At 37.7% G+C, this 19,670-nt stretch overlaps 1 long non-coding RNA gene across 1 annotated transcript in view; it reads right to left on the bottom strand.

Annotated features, from left to right (window-relative positions):
* Positions 1-41: 41 nt before the first annotated feature.
* LOC129011238 (uncharacterized) overlaps positions 42-19,670 on the bottom strand; it is a 64,639-nt gene continuing 45,010 nt past the window's right edge. Inside the window, exon 5 of the long non-coding RNA XR_008493288.2 lies at positions 42-80. This is a non-coding gene — a long non-coding RNA (uncharacterized LOC129011238). The remainder of the gene's footprint in view (positions 81-19,670) is intronic.

Genomic DNA, 19,670 nt, shown 5'->3' with positions numbered 1-19,670 from the left:
TCACTTGAACCCAGGAGGCGGAGGTTGCAGTGAGCTGAGATTGTGCCACTGAACTCCAGCCTGGGTGATAGAGCGAGGTTCTGTTTCAAAAAAAAAAAAAGAAACAATGATAGTTGACAAACTAACTCACTCATAATTTTAAAGACCATGTTTTTGTTTTATTTTTGTTATTATTTGTATTATTAGTGCATTGTGTAACTTCAGTGCTTTAAAATTAAAAATCAAAATCAACCAAAAATTTCATATATATTGGGACACTTAAAAATGTATAAATCAGTTGCGGTAGGCAAAAAAAAAAAAAAAATCGTCCCCCAAATATCCACTTTGTAATCCCTGGGACCTGTGAAATGCTATGTCACGTGACAAAAGGAATTAAGGTAGCAGATGGAATTAAGGCTGCTAATGAGCTGACCTTAAATAAAGAGATTAACCTGGATTATCCAGGTGCACCCAGTGTAAACAAAAAGGTCCTAAAATGCCTGGGAGAGAGGCAGAAGAAGCCGTCTGAATGATGCAGTGTGCCAGGGAGCACAGAGGGCCTTGAGAAGCTTGAAAGGTTAAGGAAGAGAATTCTCCCCGGAGCCTCCAGAAAGGAGCACAGCTCTGCCATCGCCTGGATTTCAGCCCAATAACACCAGTGTTAGACTTTTGATCTGTAGAACTATAAGACATTTGTGTTATTTTAAGCCACTAAATTTGTGGTAATTTTTTTACAGCAGCAAAAGAAAACTAATACACCAGTGGAAATTAAAAACTACATAAAATAATAATGTTACATATCAAAGCTTTTGAGATTCTGTTAAGGCAGTAATTATGGAAAGTAGACAGCCTTAAAATGCCCATATTGAAAAAAATTTCAGATAATAAAGTATACAACCCAAGAAGTTAGATTAATAACAGAGTAAATACAAAAAATGGAAGAAAAATCATTAAAGGAAGAGCAGAAATTAATGCAATAGTGAAAATAAAGCTAATATTTTTAAGAACTTATAACATCCTGAGAAATATTCTAAATGTTTTACACATATTAACCCTTTTCTTTCTTACAATAACCTTATATATAGGTATTATTATTGCGTTTTTTCTTTTTTTCTTTTTGAGATGGAGTTTTGCTCTTGTTGCCCAGGCTGGAGTGCAATGGTGCGATCTTGGTTCACTGCAACCTCCACCTCCAGAGTCCAAGCAATTCTCCTGTCTCAGCCTCCTGAGTAGCTAGAATTACAGATGCCTGCCACTACGCCCGGCTAATTTTTGTTATTTTTAGTAGAGACAGGGTTTTACCATGTTGGCCAGGCTGGTTTTGAACTCCTGACCTCAGGTGATCCACCCACCTAGGCTTCCCAAAGTGCTGGGATTACAAGCATGAGCCACTGTGCTTGGCCTGTTGCCTTTTTTCAGTTGAGGCATCTGAGGCATGAAGATATTAAGTAACTTGCTCAGCTAGTATGTAGAGAAATTGGGGCTCAAGCCCATACCCCAGACTCTAGAGTCCATGTCCTTAACAAGCACATTAGTCATCTAACTAAACAAAAATGCAACAGAGAATCAACATCCCAAATTTGTTTCTTTCAAGAGACTACCGAAATAGAACTATGGCCTGATATATCTAGAAAAACAGTGGAAATAAACAATATTAGGAGTGGTAAAACAACATAACTACACATCAGTAGCAATGTTTAATATGAAAATATTATGCACAGTACTCTATTAAGAGATTTGAAAACTTTGACAACCAGATGTTTTCCTAGAACAGCCCTATTCAAAGTGTGGTCAGCTGACTGATCAGCAAATTATTTCTTGGCAGTCTGCCACGAAGTAAGTACAGAAATTTAGAGTAAGTGCTTAAAACCTGTTAAAGCATTTTTTTTTGTTACCCTGCTGCAGCATCCAAGCACATAATTTTGTATTTTACAAAAGTGTTGGTCTTTGATAAATTTAGAAGCTCTGTCTTAGAAAACTATAACTTAAAACTGACTCAAGAAGAAATACTAAATAAAAAATAAAACAAGACTGGATGCGGTGACTTACTCCTGTAGTTCCAGAACTTTGGGAGGCTGAGGCAGGAGGATCACTTGAGCCCAGGAGTTTGAGAGCAGCCTGAGGAACACTCTGTCTGGATAAAATTTCTCTTTTTTTTTTTTTTGACACAGGATCTGGCTCTGTCACCCAGGCTGGAGTGCACTGGTACTGTCATGGTTCACTGCAACTTCAAACTCCTGAGCTCAAGCCAACCTTCCACCTCAGGCTCCCAAGTAGCTGGGACTATAGGCTCACACCACCACACCCAGCTAATTTTTTAATGTTTAGTAGAGATAGGGTCTCACTGCCCAGGTTTGTCTCAAAATCCTGGACTCAAGCAATCCTCCTTTGGCCTCCCAAAGTGCTAGGATTACAGGTGAGAGCCACAGCACCCAGCCAAATTTGGTATGTCTTTGGGCAAAGATCTGTGAGTAGAAAACTGTCTATATTTTTGTCTGGACTGGTCTATATTTCAACCATACTCATAGTTATTGTTTAGTTAAATACAGAGATCTAGCTTTTTAGACATTTTCTTTTAGCATTCTTTTTTTTTTTTTTTTTTTTTTTAAGACAAAGTCTTGCTCTGTCCCTCAGGCTGGAGTGCAGTGGCACAATCTCAGCTCACTGCAACCTCTGCCTCCCAGATTCAAGCAATTCTCCTGCCTCAGCCTCCTGCATAGCTGAGATTACAGGCACACACCACCACACCTGGCTAATTTTTGTATTTTTTTTAGTAAAGATGGGGTTTTGCTATGTTGGCCAGGCTGGTCTCAAACTCCTGACCTCAGATGATCCACCCGCCTTGGCCTCCCAAAGTGCTGGAATTACAGGCATGAGCCACTGCACCCGGCCTCTTTTAGCATTCTTAAGTTATTCTGTTCTTTTCTAGTCTCCAGTATTGCTATGGAGAAGTTTGCTATTGATAAAATATTTGTTCTTTTTCTTTCTGGTTTCTCCTAAGATCTTCTCCTTGTCTTTGGTGTTCTATAATTTCACTATCATGTGTCTAGAAGCAAACCTATTTTTATTATGCTTGGCACTAATTGTACTACATGAATCTGAGCATTTATGAATTTCATAAATTTTAGAAATTTCTGCCTCTCAGATCCCTATCATTTCTTTCTGACATTTCTGTTTGGCATGTATTGCTGATTTTCATTCTACCCTCCACATTTCTTAACCACTTTGTTTCTTGGTAGTCCATTCTGCATAATATCCTCAGACCTATTTTGCCATTCACAAATTCCTGCTTCAGTTCTGACTTTGTTATTTAATCTGTCAATTTAATTTTTAATATAATGATTCCTTTTTATTTCTCAAAATTTTACTTGGCTTTTTATCTACCTATTTTAATCTACTTAATTGTAAGGGTGTCTTATTTCTTTGGGTTTTATTTTTTGTACTTTTAATCCTTTTAAAAATTATTATTTTCTCATCTGCCAGAATGTTATGTTATCTGGAATTTTAGGAACTCTAAATGTAGTATTGCTTTGTCTTCTTTTTCTACTGGTGGATTTTTTTCTTCCTAAAGTTTTTTAAATGGGGTTTGTGGGATCACACAGCATACACAGGTCTGAGGCTAAAACAACTTCTGTGAGATTTTAACTATGGGAATCCAGTGAAAAATTTTTTTAAATTTTTTTTCAAAAATGTGTTTACTTCTGCTTCCAAAATGTATTCTTTTAGATTTATCACTTAGCTGAGATCAATTTTTTTTTAATTGACCAGGTTAGGGGAGTTCCTGATATTTAGAAAGCATCAGTTTGTACTCTAAATCCATAAGGCCCATACTTATGAATTCTCAGAGTAGAATTTTCATGCTTCTACCTGAAGCCTAGCCATGAAGAGAGCAATCTCCTTGTCTTCAACCTGTGCCAAGTTTTTCTGGCTTACCCTTTTGTTGTGTGTGTAGCCCTCGTAAGTCCCAGCGTTGTGTATGTTAGGGGTTAGGAGCTTGTTCAGTTCCAGCCTTCTGTTACCAAAACACCAGGGGCTTGGTTTAGGTCCTGCTGCTCGCCACATAGATAGCCAGTGCCTGAGACAACGAGTATTGCCAAGGAAGAAGGTTTTAATCATGTGCTGCAATGGAGGAAGTGGGAGATCACTCTTAAATCCATCTCCCTGACGGCTAAAACTTGGGGTTTATATAGCAGGGAAGAAACGCAACAATGTGTAAGAAAACAGGAACTAGGGAGGGGTAAGAAAGCAATAATGATGAATTAATGGGTCCAGTATCTCATTGTCTGGATGTAGTGATCTGGTGAGTTTTGCTTGTTTGATACTTTGACAGGCCCGAGGGATCCTTGGCCCCAGGGATCCTTTACTGAGGAAGGAACTCATAAAACAAATATAAGTTTCAAGCTTTAAGACCAGAAGTATCAATTTCTATGTGTATTCCAAAACAACTGTCTATGGCAGTGGTCCCTAACCTTTTTGGCAACAGGGCCTAGTTTCGTGGAAGACAATTTTTCTACAGCCAGGGGTTGGGGGACCAGGGGGATGGTTTCAGGATGAAATTGTTTCACCTCATCAGGTATTAGTTAGATTCTCATAAGGAGCACACAATCTAGATTTCCCACATGCACAGTTCACAATAGGGTTCATGCTCCTATGAGAATCTAATGCCATCGATGCTCTGACAGGAGATGGAGCTCAAGCAGTAATGCTTGCTTACCTGTTGCTCACCTCCTGCTGTGCCGCCTGGTTCCTAACAGGCCACAGAGCGGTCCATGGCCCCGGGTTTGGGGACCTCTAGTCTATGGGACTAGTGGGTCGGCTTCACCTCCATCTTGAACATGTCTCAACTGCTGTCCTTAAATTGACATTGACACCTGAATTGGGTTAATAAACTGCCCCCCACCTTCTTAAAGTAGCAAAATCAGGTCATATCTATGTGCTCTGGCTTTCTTTTCCTGCTTTGCTTTTAACCTTTCTCTTTCAGTCTGCTGAGCTCTGCTAGGCATTTTTAAAATGCTTAAAAACATTACTAGGTGTTTTGGTGGCTCACGCCTGCAATCCCTGCACTTTGGGAGGCCGAGGCAGGCAGATCACGAGGTCAGGAGATTGAGACCATCCTGGCTAACACAGTGAAACCCTGTCTCTACTAACAATACAAAAAATTAGCTGGGCGTGGTTGCACACGCCTGTAGTCCCAGCTATTCCGGAGGCTGAGGCAGGAGAATCGCTTGAACCTGGGAGGCAGAGGTTGCAGCGAGCCGAGATCTTGTCACTGCACTCCAGCCTGGGCGACAAGAGCAAAACTCCATCTCGGGAAAAAAAAAAGTTTACTAGGTGTTTGTCACAGGAGGTGATTCAGATTATATCATCCCCAGTATTGCTGAGCCAGGTCCTCCTATTCTCAGGAACAAGTCCCCAAATGCTCACAGCCACAGTAGAAAAAAATGTTTTTCCGTACGACTGCTTAAAGCCATTCTCTCTGAAAGGAACCTGGGGAAAGTGCTGTCAGTAGTTAACTAGAGATCGCAGCCTCGTTAGGAAAATATCCAGGGGCCAACAGTTTTGGACCCACTATAACACTGCCCTCCAGGGTCTGCTGTCCTTCACAGGCCTGGGCACAGAGTCAGGCCAGGGATCTCCGGAACATGGTGAAAGGAAGGACCAGGTAGGCATGGTGAGGAGCAGCAGGAAGTGTGGGGTAATGGAAAGAGATCTGGAGTCGGAACACTCAGGTTTAATCCCAGTCTTGGTGTTTGGGAACTGCGTAACTTTGGGCAAGTGACTTCGCAGAAATTCAGCTTTCTTGTGTGTAGATTAGGTCAAGGCTTTTCAAATACTCCCTCCCATAAAGCATTTTCTTCAAAGAAAGCCTAATATTAAAGCAGATCAAAGTAGAATTGCTCTGCTTGAAGCAGGGAGGTGTATTGCCCCTGGCTTCCACCCTCTCCTATCCCCAGGAAACCCCTGAGGCACTTCCACAAAGCCCCCAAGGCTAGCACAGTTTGACCCGATCAGGTTCACCTTGTAAGGGTTTAATGTGAACCCTCTTTGAGTTGGCACCAAGCAAAACAGCCAATAAGAGTCATTGAAAGTGATTGCATTAAAACATGGTTTCTATGAGGACTAAAAAGTACCTTCCAGGTTTCCTAGCAACAGAAATCAAGGTCTGCTGGCCACAGCAGAAAAAAAAAACAAAAAAAACATTTTTTGAAACCTGGAAAAAAAAATGGTTGAATTTAACCCTTATCCTCTACTGTGATACAACAATAGAAATGATCATAGGGCAACCATATTTTAGCCCTTCCACCTCAAATCTTCTACCCTGTGAGCTGCACATGTCATCACACACCAAAAGACAAGAAGAGTAGAATTCCCATGTTAATGAAAAATGAAAATAACATTTTCCATTGTTTGATCCAAGTTTTGCTTGAGAAAGGAAAGGGATGAGAGGAGAGAAGTAATTTGAGCACTTTTCCCTTTCATACCATAGTATGTAGGAGAAGATATGCAAACACAAGTTTTAGGATCTTCTTGGTCTCTTTATTATTCTTTAAAATGAGCATTATCTCCTCATTTTACAGATTAGAAAAATTTATTCAGAACTTAATAGCCCATCTATGGTCACACACATATGAAATGGCAGAGACAGGAGATATAAGACTTTTTTAAAAAAAGCTGATTTATAATTTTTATGAAGGTATTGACAGCCATACAGTGTTTCTGGTAAAAAGTGTATATCCCTTTTCTTATTTTTCCCCTACTTTTTACTTTGAAAAAAATTAAGCCCGCAGAAATATTAACAAATGCAATAGGAATACCGTATACCTTTCACCAAGATTCACAAATTAACATTTCACCCATTTGCTTTCTTTCTATGTGTATGTATGTATGTGTTTCTGTGTGTACATATAAATGGATCTAAAACAGACAGATATGGACGTTTATGCTGAACTGTGTAGTTACTTAAGAGTTAACACTTTCTTCTATATAACCAAAATACCATTAACTATTCATAAGAATTAAATACATTGATTACCATTTTACACAGGCTATATTTAAATTTTTTGATTGTCTTAATACTATCTTTCATAGATTTAAAAAATCTTGGGTCAAATCAAGATTTGCACTTCGCTTTCTGTTGTTGTTTTGGTCTGTTTGATCACTTTATCAGGAGCAGTATTCTCCCTATTCTGTTTCTCATGACATTCACTTTTTTTGAATCCAGATCAGTGTCTTGAAGAATTTTCCACATTCCAGATGTGTATGATTATTTCTTCATAATTTGATGCAGGCTCTGATTTTTAGCAAGAAAACTACATAGGTGATACTGAGTACTAATTGCATCCCATCAGGTGGCAAATAAAGTCAGATGGATTCCCTGTGGGTGAGAGCAAGTTTGATCACGTAGTTTTAAGATGGTGCATGCCGGATCTCTTTGGTATAAAGGGGCGTTTTCCATTTGTAATTTGTAAGTAATATGCATTGAGAAACTTTGTGACCATGTGAACACTCAGTTTCAGAACATTTCAGCTAATGGCTGTAATCCATCATTGATCTTAATCTTGCCTTAATCATTTATTCATATTGAGAAGTATAAAATGGGAATTTTGTTTTAGTTATATAAATTCATTCCACATTTATTAGATGGCATTATGTTTATAAAGAAGTCTTTCTCTGTCTTTCTCTCCCTCTCACTCTCTCTCTCATAGCGCTAGTTCAGTAGTCACTGTAAACTCTTTAAATTTTGTGCTTTTGACTTAAATTTCTCCTTAAAAAGGCCTTCTTGTGGAAAATATTTGCTGTTGGCAGGCACGGTAATTTAGGCTCATTTGTCCAAGGTGCCTTCCAAAAGCTTAATGAGGAGGAGGATAGAGGCAATTCACTTCACCTAAGCTCCTAGGAATGAAGTTTTCTTTTATTAATAAGGAAATTGATAAACAAGGTTATTAAGTAACTGATGAAACTGAGAACTGAGAAAAGTGTTAACAAAAGAAATAAAAAGGTAAAGATTGTTTTTATGGTGTTACTGAGATCCTCAAACTGCTCATTTGATTTCAGGTTAAGAGTTTCGGATATTCTTTGGAAGCCTCTGAGTTCTATAAAGGAAATAATCTAGTTCCAGTGTTATAAGTATAATTAGTGCAAAGGGTGTTTATGGAACACGTGAAAAGTTTTAAGGCTGGGATGTAAGATTTCTTTACTTACTGCTTTTCAAATAAACTAATGAGGAGAGAAATAACCTTGGTTTGGGTTAGGATGCCTAAAATAAAACCCAGCGCAATATGATATGGTTGAGGCTGTTTCTCAGGGAAGTTTGGAAGATAAACCAACTGCTGGATGAATTTTTTTTTTAATTGAAGCTCTCACAATTGAAATTCCCTCCTTGTAGATATCACTCCCAAAAGTTTCTTACAACATGGCAAACCATAAATATTTCTTTAGTGTTATAAAGGAATGAAAGCTCTTGATATGCAGATTTCTCTTGAACATAAATTTTTTAGGAAACATTTAAGGAGAGCCTACTGCCTTCTTGGCATGAATTTACAAGTTAGTGATCCAAAGATGAAAAATGCCCAGCTCCCGCCCCATGGCATCTCCAGAATTTCTGTTTAGAAGTTTAGGGATTGTAATTTAGGAGCTAAGGGATTTGTCATGAGGCTGTGTTTGCATTTCAAGTGAAGTTAGTTTTAAGAAGATTATATGTTATAGATTAATTTTAAAAACTAGCAAAGTTTTATGAAGATGTCTTTGCTCATATTTTGCATAAAACTGAGAAAATATCAGTTGTATTAATATTAAAATGGCAGAGGAGAGTTACTGATGGAAATTATCTCCCATATTGTATTATACCAACACTGTTTCTACACTTGCAAAACTTGGTCTAAGTAGGAATGATAGATGCATAAACAAATAATTGTAATAAAGTATAGTCTTAATAGGATAGATTAATTTAAAAAGAGTCATTTAGTACCCAAATAGGGCTAAAATCATTCATCTGAGTTACAGCCTAAGAGCACAACCATGAGATTTTCCCTTCAAAGACAGTTGAGAACAGTTTGATTCAGAATTTGATACTCTTTTTATCCTCAAATTGAATGTTCCTGGAGAATATTCACAACCATCAAACCAGACTCATTTCTTACTGTGCAATACGAGGGAATACTAAGTTTGAAGGGAGCCATATGAGTAGGTTATAGGATACCAGATCTCTAGGAGTAGAAGTCAAGAAACAGTGAGACTACTGGCTTAGCAAAAAAGGACATTGACATTAGGGTAGAAGAGACCATGAACACCTTGATGGCTATGTCAGGAATGTCCTGAAGACTGGGGTCAGGTGGCAAAGATGACATGATTAATAAGCTCTCGAAGAAAATTTGTAGAACAAATAGCATCATTCAGGCACTCACTTATTTTTCTGTCAGTACAATATATCATAGTTCAAATCTATCAAATAATAGCCATCAACATTTATCCAACTTCTGCCTAATTAGATGTTGAGTGTCTTGAAGACAAAAGTGCAATCTTTTTTTTTTTTTTTGAGACGGAGTTTCGCTCTTGTTGCCCAGACTGGAGTGCAGTGGTGCGATCTCGGCTCACCGCAACCTCTGCCTCCCAGATTCAAGCAATTCTCCTGCCTCAGCCTCCCGAGTAGCTGGGAATACAGGCATGTGCCACCACGCCCGGCTAATTTTTGTATTTTTTTGTTTGTTTTTTTTTTTTTTTTTAGTAGAGACAGGGTTTCTCCATGTTGGTCAGGCTGGTCTGGAACTCCTGACCTCAGGTGATCTGCCCGCCTCAGCCTCCTAAAGTGCTGGGATTAGAGGCGTGAGCCACCACGTCTGGTCGCAATCTTATTTATCTATATTTCACCAGCACCCGCTGCTCTGCCCAACACATATTCGAATAAAGGTTGTATGATGAAATGAGAAAAGTCTTGATAATTCTCTTAACCAAGAATGTAGAGACACATTAGAGTAATGGTTAGTAATAATATAGATGTTGAACAGCAAAAAAAAAAAAAAAAAAAAAAAAGAGAAACCCAAACAATTCCATTTAAAATGGGCAAAGGATTTGAATAGACATTTCTCAAAAGAAAACATAAATGACCAACAAGTATATGAAAAAAATATTCAATGTCACTAATCATCAGGAAAGTGCCAATCAAAACCACAAGATAGCATCTTGCCCCAATTAGAATGGCTATTGTCAAAAAGACAGGAAATAACAAATGCTGACAAGGATGAAGAGAAAAGGATATTCATACACTGTTGGGAATGTAAATTATAATAGTACAGCCATTATGGAAAAAAGCATGGAGTCTTCTCAAAAAACTAAAAATAGAACAGTAGTACTATGCAGCAATCCCACCACTGGGTATTTATTTAAAGGAAAGGAAATCAGTATATCAACAGATACCTGGACCCCTATAGTTATTGCAGCACTATTCACAATAGCCAAGATGTGGAACCAACATAAGTGTTCATCAATGGATGAACAGATAAAGCAAATGTGATATATATACACAATGGCAAACTATTCAGCCACAAAAAAAGAATGAAATCTTATCATTGCAGGAGCATGGTTGGAACTGTAGGTCATTATGTTGGGTGAAATAAGCCAGGCACAGAAAGACAAATATTGCATGTTCTCACTCATATGTGGGAGCTTAAAAAGTTGATCTCATGGAGGCAGAGGGTAGCATTATGGTTATCAGAGAAAGGGAAGGGTCAGGGAATGAAGGGAGGTTGGTTAACAGATAAAACATACAGATAGAAGGAATAATTCTAGTACTTGGTAGCACAGTGTAGTAACTATAGTTAACAATAGTTTATTATATGTTTCAAATTTGGCAGAAGATTTGAAATGTTCCCAACACAAAGAAATGATAAATGTTTGAGGTGATAAATGTCTTAAATGCCCTGATTTGATCATTAAGCATTGTATGCATATATCAAAATATCACATGTGCCCCATAAATATGTATAATTATTATGAATCACTAAATATATATAACACGCGTGTGTGTGTGTGTGTGTGTGTATTGATGACATTTCAACTATACCATATATATTGTGGGTACAAGACTTAAACCATGACATAATGGAGTGTGTTAGAATAGGTATTTAATACTTTTTATAAGGATAAAAATATAATTTGATGATTTAACCCTTTCACTTGGGGCAATTTGCCTATCATAGAAATGATGAAAACGCCAAACAATTAGCCTTTGAAACAAAATGAAACAAATATAATTTTTCAATTCTCTATGCTGAATCTATACTATTACCATACACAAGCAATCCTTAACGACAATAGCCACCAGCTTAATAAATCACAGCTGAGAACAAACTATGAAATCACATATTGGATAATGATTCCCTGATATCTCCTGGACTTTAGTCAATTGGTTCATATCTGGAAGAGCATCTGATTTCAAACTAAGGCTACAAATCCCCAAGATCCAATACAATTTAAACAGTAAACAGCACAGAAATAAAGAATGGGCTCTTCTCCTAATGCTAAGCTTCAGGACAATTAGCAGAAATCGAGTTAGAAGCTGGGGTTCTTTGTTTGTTTGTTTTAACAGAGCTGTCTTGCAACAATTTTTAAGAGAGTATTTTAATGCGTGATTAAATCACAAGATTTAAAACCTAGCCATTTCATAATTGCTAAAAACCATGCCATGCTGACCCAAGACTTTTCCAAATTGCCGATTTATTATTCTGCAATAAACCATAACTTGGTATTTAGTTCCCCTGAGTGAATCCATTCTTTAGGTACACAGTAAGTCATTTTGTAAAAGTAGATTTCATCTATATGTGCACAACCCATGTATCTTAGATTGAAGATTTTCACTTTATTTTTAGAAAGACTTAGGTATAATTTAAATAAGGGTATCTTTTTCTATATTAACACATTTTATAATCCTATAAACTCTGTTCTCATTATAATTTAAATTTTCTCTTTTAAAAAAGCATTTAAGCCTAGTGATCCATTTAATTTTCAACTCCTACTGTCCTTATCTAAAAAACATCATATTATGCCAGTGAGACAATGTGGATTGCTCTAGCTGACATGTTCTCTAGATGATCCACATAGTTAGGTCTTAGTAAATAGAGTTTCTTGTTTTGTTTTTACTTTCTAATAGGCTGTAATGTACTTTTATTTGCCCAAACTTCAACACACATAAGCTCTCTTTTAAAGATAATGAAGTAACCTTCTCTCTTAACCCCAATAAGCATGCATGCATTCAAAATCATTTTACTGTTACCTCTGAAGTACATCTATGTGAAGAAGTGGGAATGGTAAAATGTTTTTTTTCAATGTCAGGTCTAAAAGGTAATCCTAAAACAGTTTGGAAGTTTCTCAGAAAATTAAAACTAGAATTACCATATGATCCAGCAATTCCACTTCTTGATATATATTCCAAAGAAACAAAACCAGGGATAAAATATTTGCACACCTATGTTCACAGCAGCATTATTCACAATAGCCAAAAGGTAGAAGCAATCCAAGTGTCCATAGACAGAGACACGCATAAAGAAATGCAGTACACACATACAGTGGAATATTATTCAGCCTTAAAAAGGGAGGAAATTCAGACATATGCCATAACATGGATGAAACTTAAAGATATTCTGCTCAGTGAACCAGTCACAAAGGACAAGTTCTGCATAATTCTGTTCATAAAAGGTGCTTAGCGTAGGCAAATTTATAGACAGAAAGTAGATTGGTGGTTGTCAGGGCTGGGGAGAGGCAGGAACGGGGAATTAGTGTTTAATGGGTTGAGTTTTGGTGTGTCAAGGTAAAACGTTCTGGATATGGATGATGGTGATGATTGCACAACAACGTTAATGTACTTAATGCCACTGAACTGCACACTTTAAAATCATTACAATGATAAATTTTGTTAGGTATATTTTACCATAATTTTTAGAAAATATATAATTTTAAAAAGTAACCCAAATATTTTAATAAGGTCTAACAAACTTCAAAGTTCACAGTTTTAGTAGATCATCCTCCTAAATCTTTTGCGAGATCCTGTGATGCAACCAGATATGAGATGATTCATTATGGTAGAAAAAGCCTTGGCAGAGCTGGTCCTCTGAACAAGACCCCTGGTGGCATTTAGCTGGCAGATCTGGCTGAATCCAAAGCCTATAATGTTTCAGCAAGTTTCAGACGTAATGGGTATCTTCATGGCTAGATAGAATAACACCATGAGGATTAGAAGTAGGTGCTATTCATTGGCACGCCTGTCATCCCAGCACTGTGGGAGGCCGAGGCAGGAGGATCACGAGGTCAGGAGATAGAGACCATCCTGGCAACATGGTGAAACCCTGTCTCTACTGAAAATACAAAAAATTAGCCAGGCATGGTGGTGGGCGCCTGTAGTCCCAGCTACTCGGGAGGCTGAGGCAGGAGAATGGCGTGAACCCAGGAGACAGAGCTTGCAGTGAGTAGAGATCGCGCCACCGCACTCTAGCCTGAGCGACAGAGCAAGACTCCGTCTCAAAAAAAGAAAACAAAAACAAAAACAGAAGTAGGTGCTATTGGAAGAGCTTAGGCAACTACCACCAGGGGACTATGTCAGCCCTGGGTAAGGGAGATGGGGACTGATCCCATCTCTAGAGAGATGAGATGTCCTGTCAGGTGAATCCAGTGTAGATATTGGGACCTGTGTAGGGATGCAGCAATTTGGGAGGGATTGATCTCAGGAACAAGGAGAAACTGTTATTGGTATTTAATACCCCGGTCAAAGAATGTGTTTTCTTAGGATTGAGTATGGCCTCTTAATTTTTCCTTAGCTAAGGCAAGACTGGCATGGGGCTGAATCTGCGCATAAATGTCCTGTGGGTCTCCATTATTCCAGAAAAGAGAGTCTCAAGGTTATGAGTGAAAAAGCTCATAGTAAGTTCTGACAGTTTAAAAGTAAACATCTGGCAGGGCACGGTGGCTCACGCCTGTAATCCCAGCACTTTGGGAGGCCAAGGCGGAGATCACCTGAGGTCAGGAGTTTGAGACCAGCCTGGACAACATGGTGAAACCCCATCTCTACTAAAAATAAAAAAATTAGCTGGGTGTGGTAGCAGGTGCCTGTAATCCCAGCTACTCCGGAGGCTGAGGCAGGAGAATCACTTGAACCCGGGAGGCAGAGGTTGCAGTGAGCAGAGATCCTGTCACTGCACTCCAGCCTGGGTGACAGAGCAAGACTCTGTATCAAAAATAAAAACAATAATAAATAAAAATAAATAAATAAAAGTAAACATCTTCCACATCTTCTACTCCATAATCTGGCTGAATTGACATAATTTTCAGCCTTGGCTCATAGAGACACATATATCAGATCTTCAGCCCTGGCATATTGACCTAGTGCACCCATTGAGCATCTCTGGAGCTCTTCCCACCCCTTTCCTAGGTGCCCACCTTCATTCCTGCATTCAAGTGGTCTTCAGCCTCTCCCCATGATATGTTTGGCTCTGATGTCCCCAACCCAGCCCTCCTGCCTTCTTTATAATCTACTCCAGCCTGTTGTCCAGAACTATTTGAGGGAGCTTGGGCTTTAGGCCTACATTACTCTCACTCTGTAGAAGGTACTCAATAAGCATTTGCTAAATTACATTGAAAACTTTCACATCAATTTAAAACTATTTCAACTTATTAAGTTACTCAAATTCTCAGTGTATGCTTGTGTCAGAAAATTGGACTGGGAAAGAATCAGGAGTTAGTTCTTAATAAGCCCTATGATCTTAAGCAAGTATTTAACCTCTTTGTTGCACTCCTTATAAAATAAAAGAATTTTTAAAAAGTCCTCAAAAGGGAATTTTCCAGGCTTATATCTCATTCCTCATTGTGTAAGACTATATCTTAGGTCAGGATCACAACTATATATCTGATCTCTGGAGTATCTCATTCTCCTATAAACAGTTGACCCCTGGCAAGGGCATGAGGCCCTAGAATTCTCTCCCATTGCTGACCTCCTAAGCAATGCAATGTCGCCTCCTGATCATCTTAGGACTCCAGATCCTCCAGATCTCAGGTCTGAAATAACCTGTTGGGTCTATTTTTTTATGGCTAAAACAAATAAACATATTGTACAATATAGTAACTTGAAAACTGATACAAACTAAAGGATAATTTTTATTCTTTGAATACCAAAGGGGATTTGATTCATATGCATGGAAAACCAAAAACTTATATTTTAAGGCAGAATTTTAAAATCGATCCACTGGACTCAAAGCCAACGTAAAGCAACAAACCATTTGCCTTTATTGCTTTTAAACTAAAATGACACGAACTAATTCTAATTGTGTTTTGAAGAAAAAAACCCACTTCAGCATGAATGACAAATTGTATGCCAGATTTCAGCTTCCTATGATTCAAAACCATGTTGCTAAAAAGCAGGTTGCCAACAGATCTTTAATTACTAGCATTAGTGCTGCGGGCATACAAGCCTCTAATAGGTAATGCATAATATGAATATAAAATACATAATTAATATAAAATTCATATTAGAAGAATTTTAATTAATGAGTGAATATCACTATTGCATTAGCTTTGTTGAGTAGGTCAAAGCTTAAAGCCGTCCAAATAATAGATTTTTATGTTTCTTTTTTTTTCCTTCCATATTTCTCAGGGCAAGAGATTAATTTTGTCCTGTTCAAGTGTCACTGCTAGACCAATGACTGTCATGTGTAAAGCCTAGCTGCAGGGAGCTCCCCAAATGCACAGCTATGTGTGGCTCCAGAAAAATGAGCAGGATCCCTTTTCTCCAGGGATATGATTATACTGGGATATCAAATAGATAATTTTTCTCAGAAAATAAGGAATGTTAAATGTGTTGTGATGATAGTGATGAAATGAGACTTAGAAATAAAATGCCTCTCCCTTCTGTCATGCCTAACTTATGTGGTCATAGATTCCATTTCAATTTAGAAAACTTTCTTGTGCATAATCTGGGGAGTACAATGCTGAAAAAGACAAGAACTTATATTATGGCAGGGGATATATGATCCCATCAAGATACGCTGATATATGCACATGACACATGAAAATACACATTTTTTACTGAAAATGAGTTTCCAAACTAGCATTTCATCCTTTTTTTACATGATAAATAAGGTAAAGTTCCAACAGACAGAGTTTTCTTTAATAAATGTGACTTCAGATAATCACTATTAGCTGGACCTTCCTATCTGGAAGACAGAGTAAATGGATGCATGAGAACAACAGACCTGAGTCCTTGCAGACAAGGATTTTGACTGAGCATCTGGCCTTGCCTTGCAGTGAAACTGCAGCTCTTGCACGGGTAAGGTGAAAATATGTAGGAGAATGCTACTGGCAAAAGCCAGGAATGTCTTAAAAATGAAATGAAAGCAAAATTCCAACTGTTATTAGAATATAACAGTTGCGTATGTTAAATTTTAAGGGACTCTTTTCCATAGTATTGCTCTGTTATACAAGTACGAGGAGACTTTTAAAAATTGCAAGTTGGAAAATAATAAGTTTAAATTCTCAAAGCGTCTTCAAGATTAGATATGTTAAAAAAAAACCTTTTAAATTCTTTTTTTTTAAATTATACTTTAAGATCTAGGGTACATGTGCACAACATGCAAGTTTGTTACATATGTATACATGTGCCATGTTGCTGTGCTGCACCCATTAACTCGTCATTTACATTAGGTATATCTCCTAATGCTATTCCTCCCCTCTCCCCCCTCCCCACACCCCATGACAGGCCCTGGTGTGTGATGTTCCCCTTCCTGTGTCCAAGTGTTCTCATTGTTCAGTTCTTACCTATGGGTGAGAACATGCGGTGTTTGCTTTTTTGTCCTTGCAATAGTTTGCTGAGAATGATGGTTTCCAGCTTCATCCATGTCCCTACAAAGGACATGAACTCATCCTTTTTGATGGCTGCATAGTATTCCATGGTGTATATGTGCCACATTTTCTTAATCCAGTCTATCATTGATGGACATTTGGGTTGGTTCCAAGTCTTTGCTATTGTGACTAGTGCCGCAATAAACATATGTGTGCATGTTATAGCAGCATGATTTATAATCCTTTGGGTATATACCCAGTAATGGGATGGCTGAGTCAATTGATATTTCTAGTTCTAGGTCCTTGAGGAATCGCCACACTGTCTTCCACAATGATTGAAATAGTTTACAGTCCCACCAACAGTGTAAAAATGTTCCTATTTGTCCACATCCTCTCCAGCACCTGTTGTTTCCTGACTTTTTAATGATCGCCATTCTAACTGGTGTGAGATGGCATCTCATTGTGGTTTTGATTTGCATTTCTCTGATGGCCAGTAATGATGAGCATTTTTTCTTTAAACCAACAAAGATCAAAAGAGAAAAAGAAGGCCATTACATAATGGTAAAGGGATCAATTCAACAAGAAGAGCTAACTATCCTAAATATATATGCACCCAATACAGGAGCACCCAGATTCATAAAGCAAATCCTTAGAGACCTACAAAGAGACTTAGACTCCCACACATAATAATGGGAGACTTTAACACCCCACTGTCAACATTAGACAGATCAACAAGACAGAAAGTTGAAAAGGATATCCAGGAATTGGACTCAGCTCTGCACCAAGCAGACCTAATAGTCATCTACAGAACTTTCCACCCCAAATCAACAGAATATACATTCTTCTCAGTACCACATCACACTTATTCCAGAATTGACCACATAGTTGAAAGTAAGGCATTCCTCAGCAAATGTAAAATAACAAAAATTATAACAAACTGTCTCTCAGACCAGTGCAATCAAACTAGAACTCAGGATTAAGAAACTCACTCAAAACCGCTCAACTACATGGAAACTGAACAACCTGCTCCTGAATGACTACTGGGTACATGAAATGAAGGCAGAAATAAAGATGTTCTTCGAAACCCATGAGAACAAAGACACAACATACCAGAATCTCTGGGATACATTTAAAGCAGTGTGTAGAGGCGAAATTTATAGCACTAAATGCCCACAAGAGAAAGCAGAAAAGATCTAAAATTGACACCCTAACATCACAATTAAAAGAACTAGAGAAGCAAGAGCAAACACATTCAAAAGCTAGCAGAAGGCAAGAAATAACTAAGATCAGAGCAGAACTGAAGGAGATAGAGAGACAAAAAACCCTTCAAAAAAATCAATGAATCCAGGAGCTGGTTTTTTGAAAAGATCGACAAAATTGATAGACCGCTAGCAGGACTAATAAAGAAGAAAAGAGAGAAGAATCAAATAGACGCAATAAAAAATGATAAAGGGGATATCACCACCGATCCCACAGAAATACAAACCATCAGAGAATACTACAAATTCTTTATATGATGATACTAATGTATAAATGATTGGTCAGAAAAGTAGAGCAAACTACCAGATTTAGTTTAGAGATTAGTAAGCAAAGAGGATGGTGTGAAAACTCCCTTTTACTTAAGAAATTATATGTGTCTGTCTCTTACACTAGACTAGCTTATGAGTGCGGAAATCACCAGCACTTGGTTTATTGTAGGTGCCCAGAAAATTGCTTGTTGAAAGAATGAGCCTGTGAGTTAAGTGAGGGGGCGAATAAGTAGTAAGTAAGTGAGTGAGTGAATGAATGAATGAGTGAATAAGGAATGAATGAAGATGTACCAGGAAGTACATTTAACTCTAAAGGAAGTGACCTTTGAACCTCAAATTGAAGATGAGTAAATGTTTCTTAAATCCTGTTTGACATAACATTTGCGATGTGCCCCTTACTTCTAGCCAAGTGCCTTCTCAAGATCCACATTTCAATCATGACAATGGTATTGAAAAATAAACAGTCACCTTCTTTATTTTTAAGCAATTCTCTTTCAATCAACTTTTAATTATCCTGAAGGAGGAAACCAGTGGTGCAGATAATCCCCAAACCTCTTTTAGGAATGCATTAGATGATGGCTTTTTTACAGTAGTTTGCCTTCTAATTATGTTTTGATTAGGTTTATATTATAGTCATTGAGAATTCCCTTACCAGAGAGGACAGCAGGTCAGGCAATCCATAAACACTGTGAGTAAAGCACTGAAGTTGGCTGGAACTGACACATACCTTAGTCTAGGACCTTCTATTAGAAATTCATTGTGCTAAGCACTGCAAAATTTCAAAAGGGTTCAAATTTTATTCAGTGGTGATCATTGAGAATCTATTAGAAGGTAGGTACTTTTTTGGGGCCTGTAGATACAAGAAGGAATAAGATATAGTCTCACACAATGAGGAATGAGATACAAGCCTGGAATTTCAAGAGATCACTGCATAGCCAGCAAGATGTGCATATGTGACTTTTATCAATACAAAGCAGTATGTGCTAAATGATAAATGGGTAGAGAAGATTTAGGGGAATTCTCTAGAGCAGACTGTCCAATAGAAATATAATATGAAACACATATGTCAATTTAAATTTTCTAATCTTCAAATTAAAAAGGTAAAAAAGGAGATGTTGATTTTAATTATACTTTTTATTTAACCCAATATATTCAAAATATTATCTCAACGTGATCAATATAAAAATTGTGAGATTTTTATACACTTCTTTTTAGACTGTGTCTTCAAAATCTGGTGTGTCATTTACATTGAAAGCACATCTCTGTTCAAACTAGTACATTTCAAGTGTGTAATCACAATTTGTGGCCGAAGACTACCTTGTTGGGAAGCAGAATTCTAGAGGT

Source organism: Pongo pygmaeus, chromosome 14, assembly GCF_028885625.2.
Source record: "Pongo pygmaeus isolate AG05252 chromosome 14, NHGRI_mPonPyg2-v2.0_pri, whole genome shotgun sequence".
Lineage (NCBI taxonomy): Eukaryota > Metazoa > Chordata > Mammalia > Primates > Hominidae > Pongo > Pongo pygmaeus.
The sequence above is the reverse complement of the archived record's forward strand: the minus strand, read 5'-3'. Positions and strand labels throughout refer to the sequence as shown.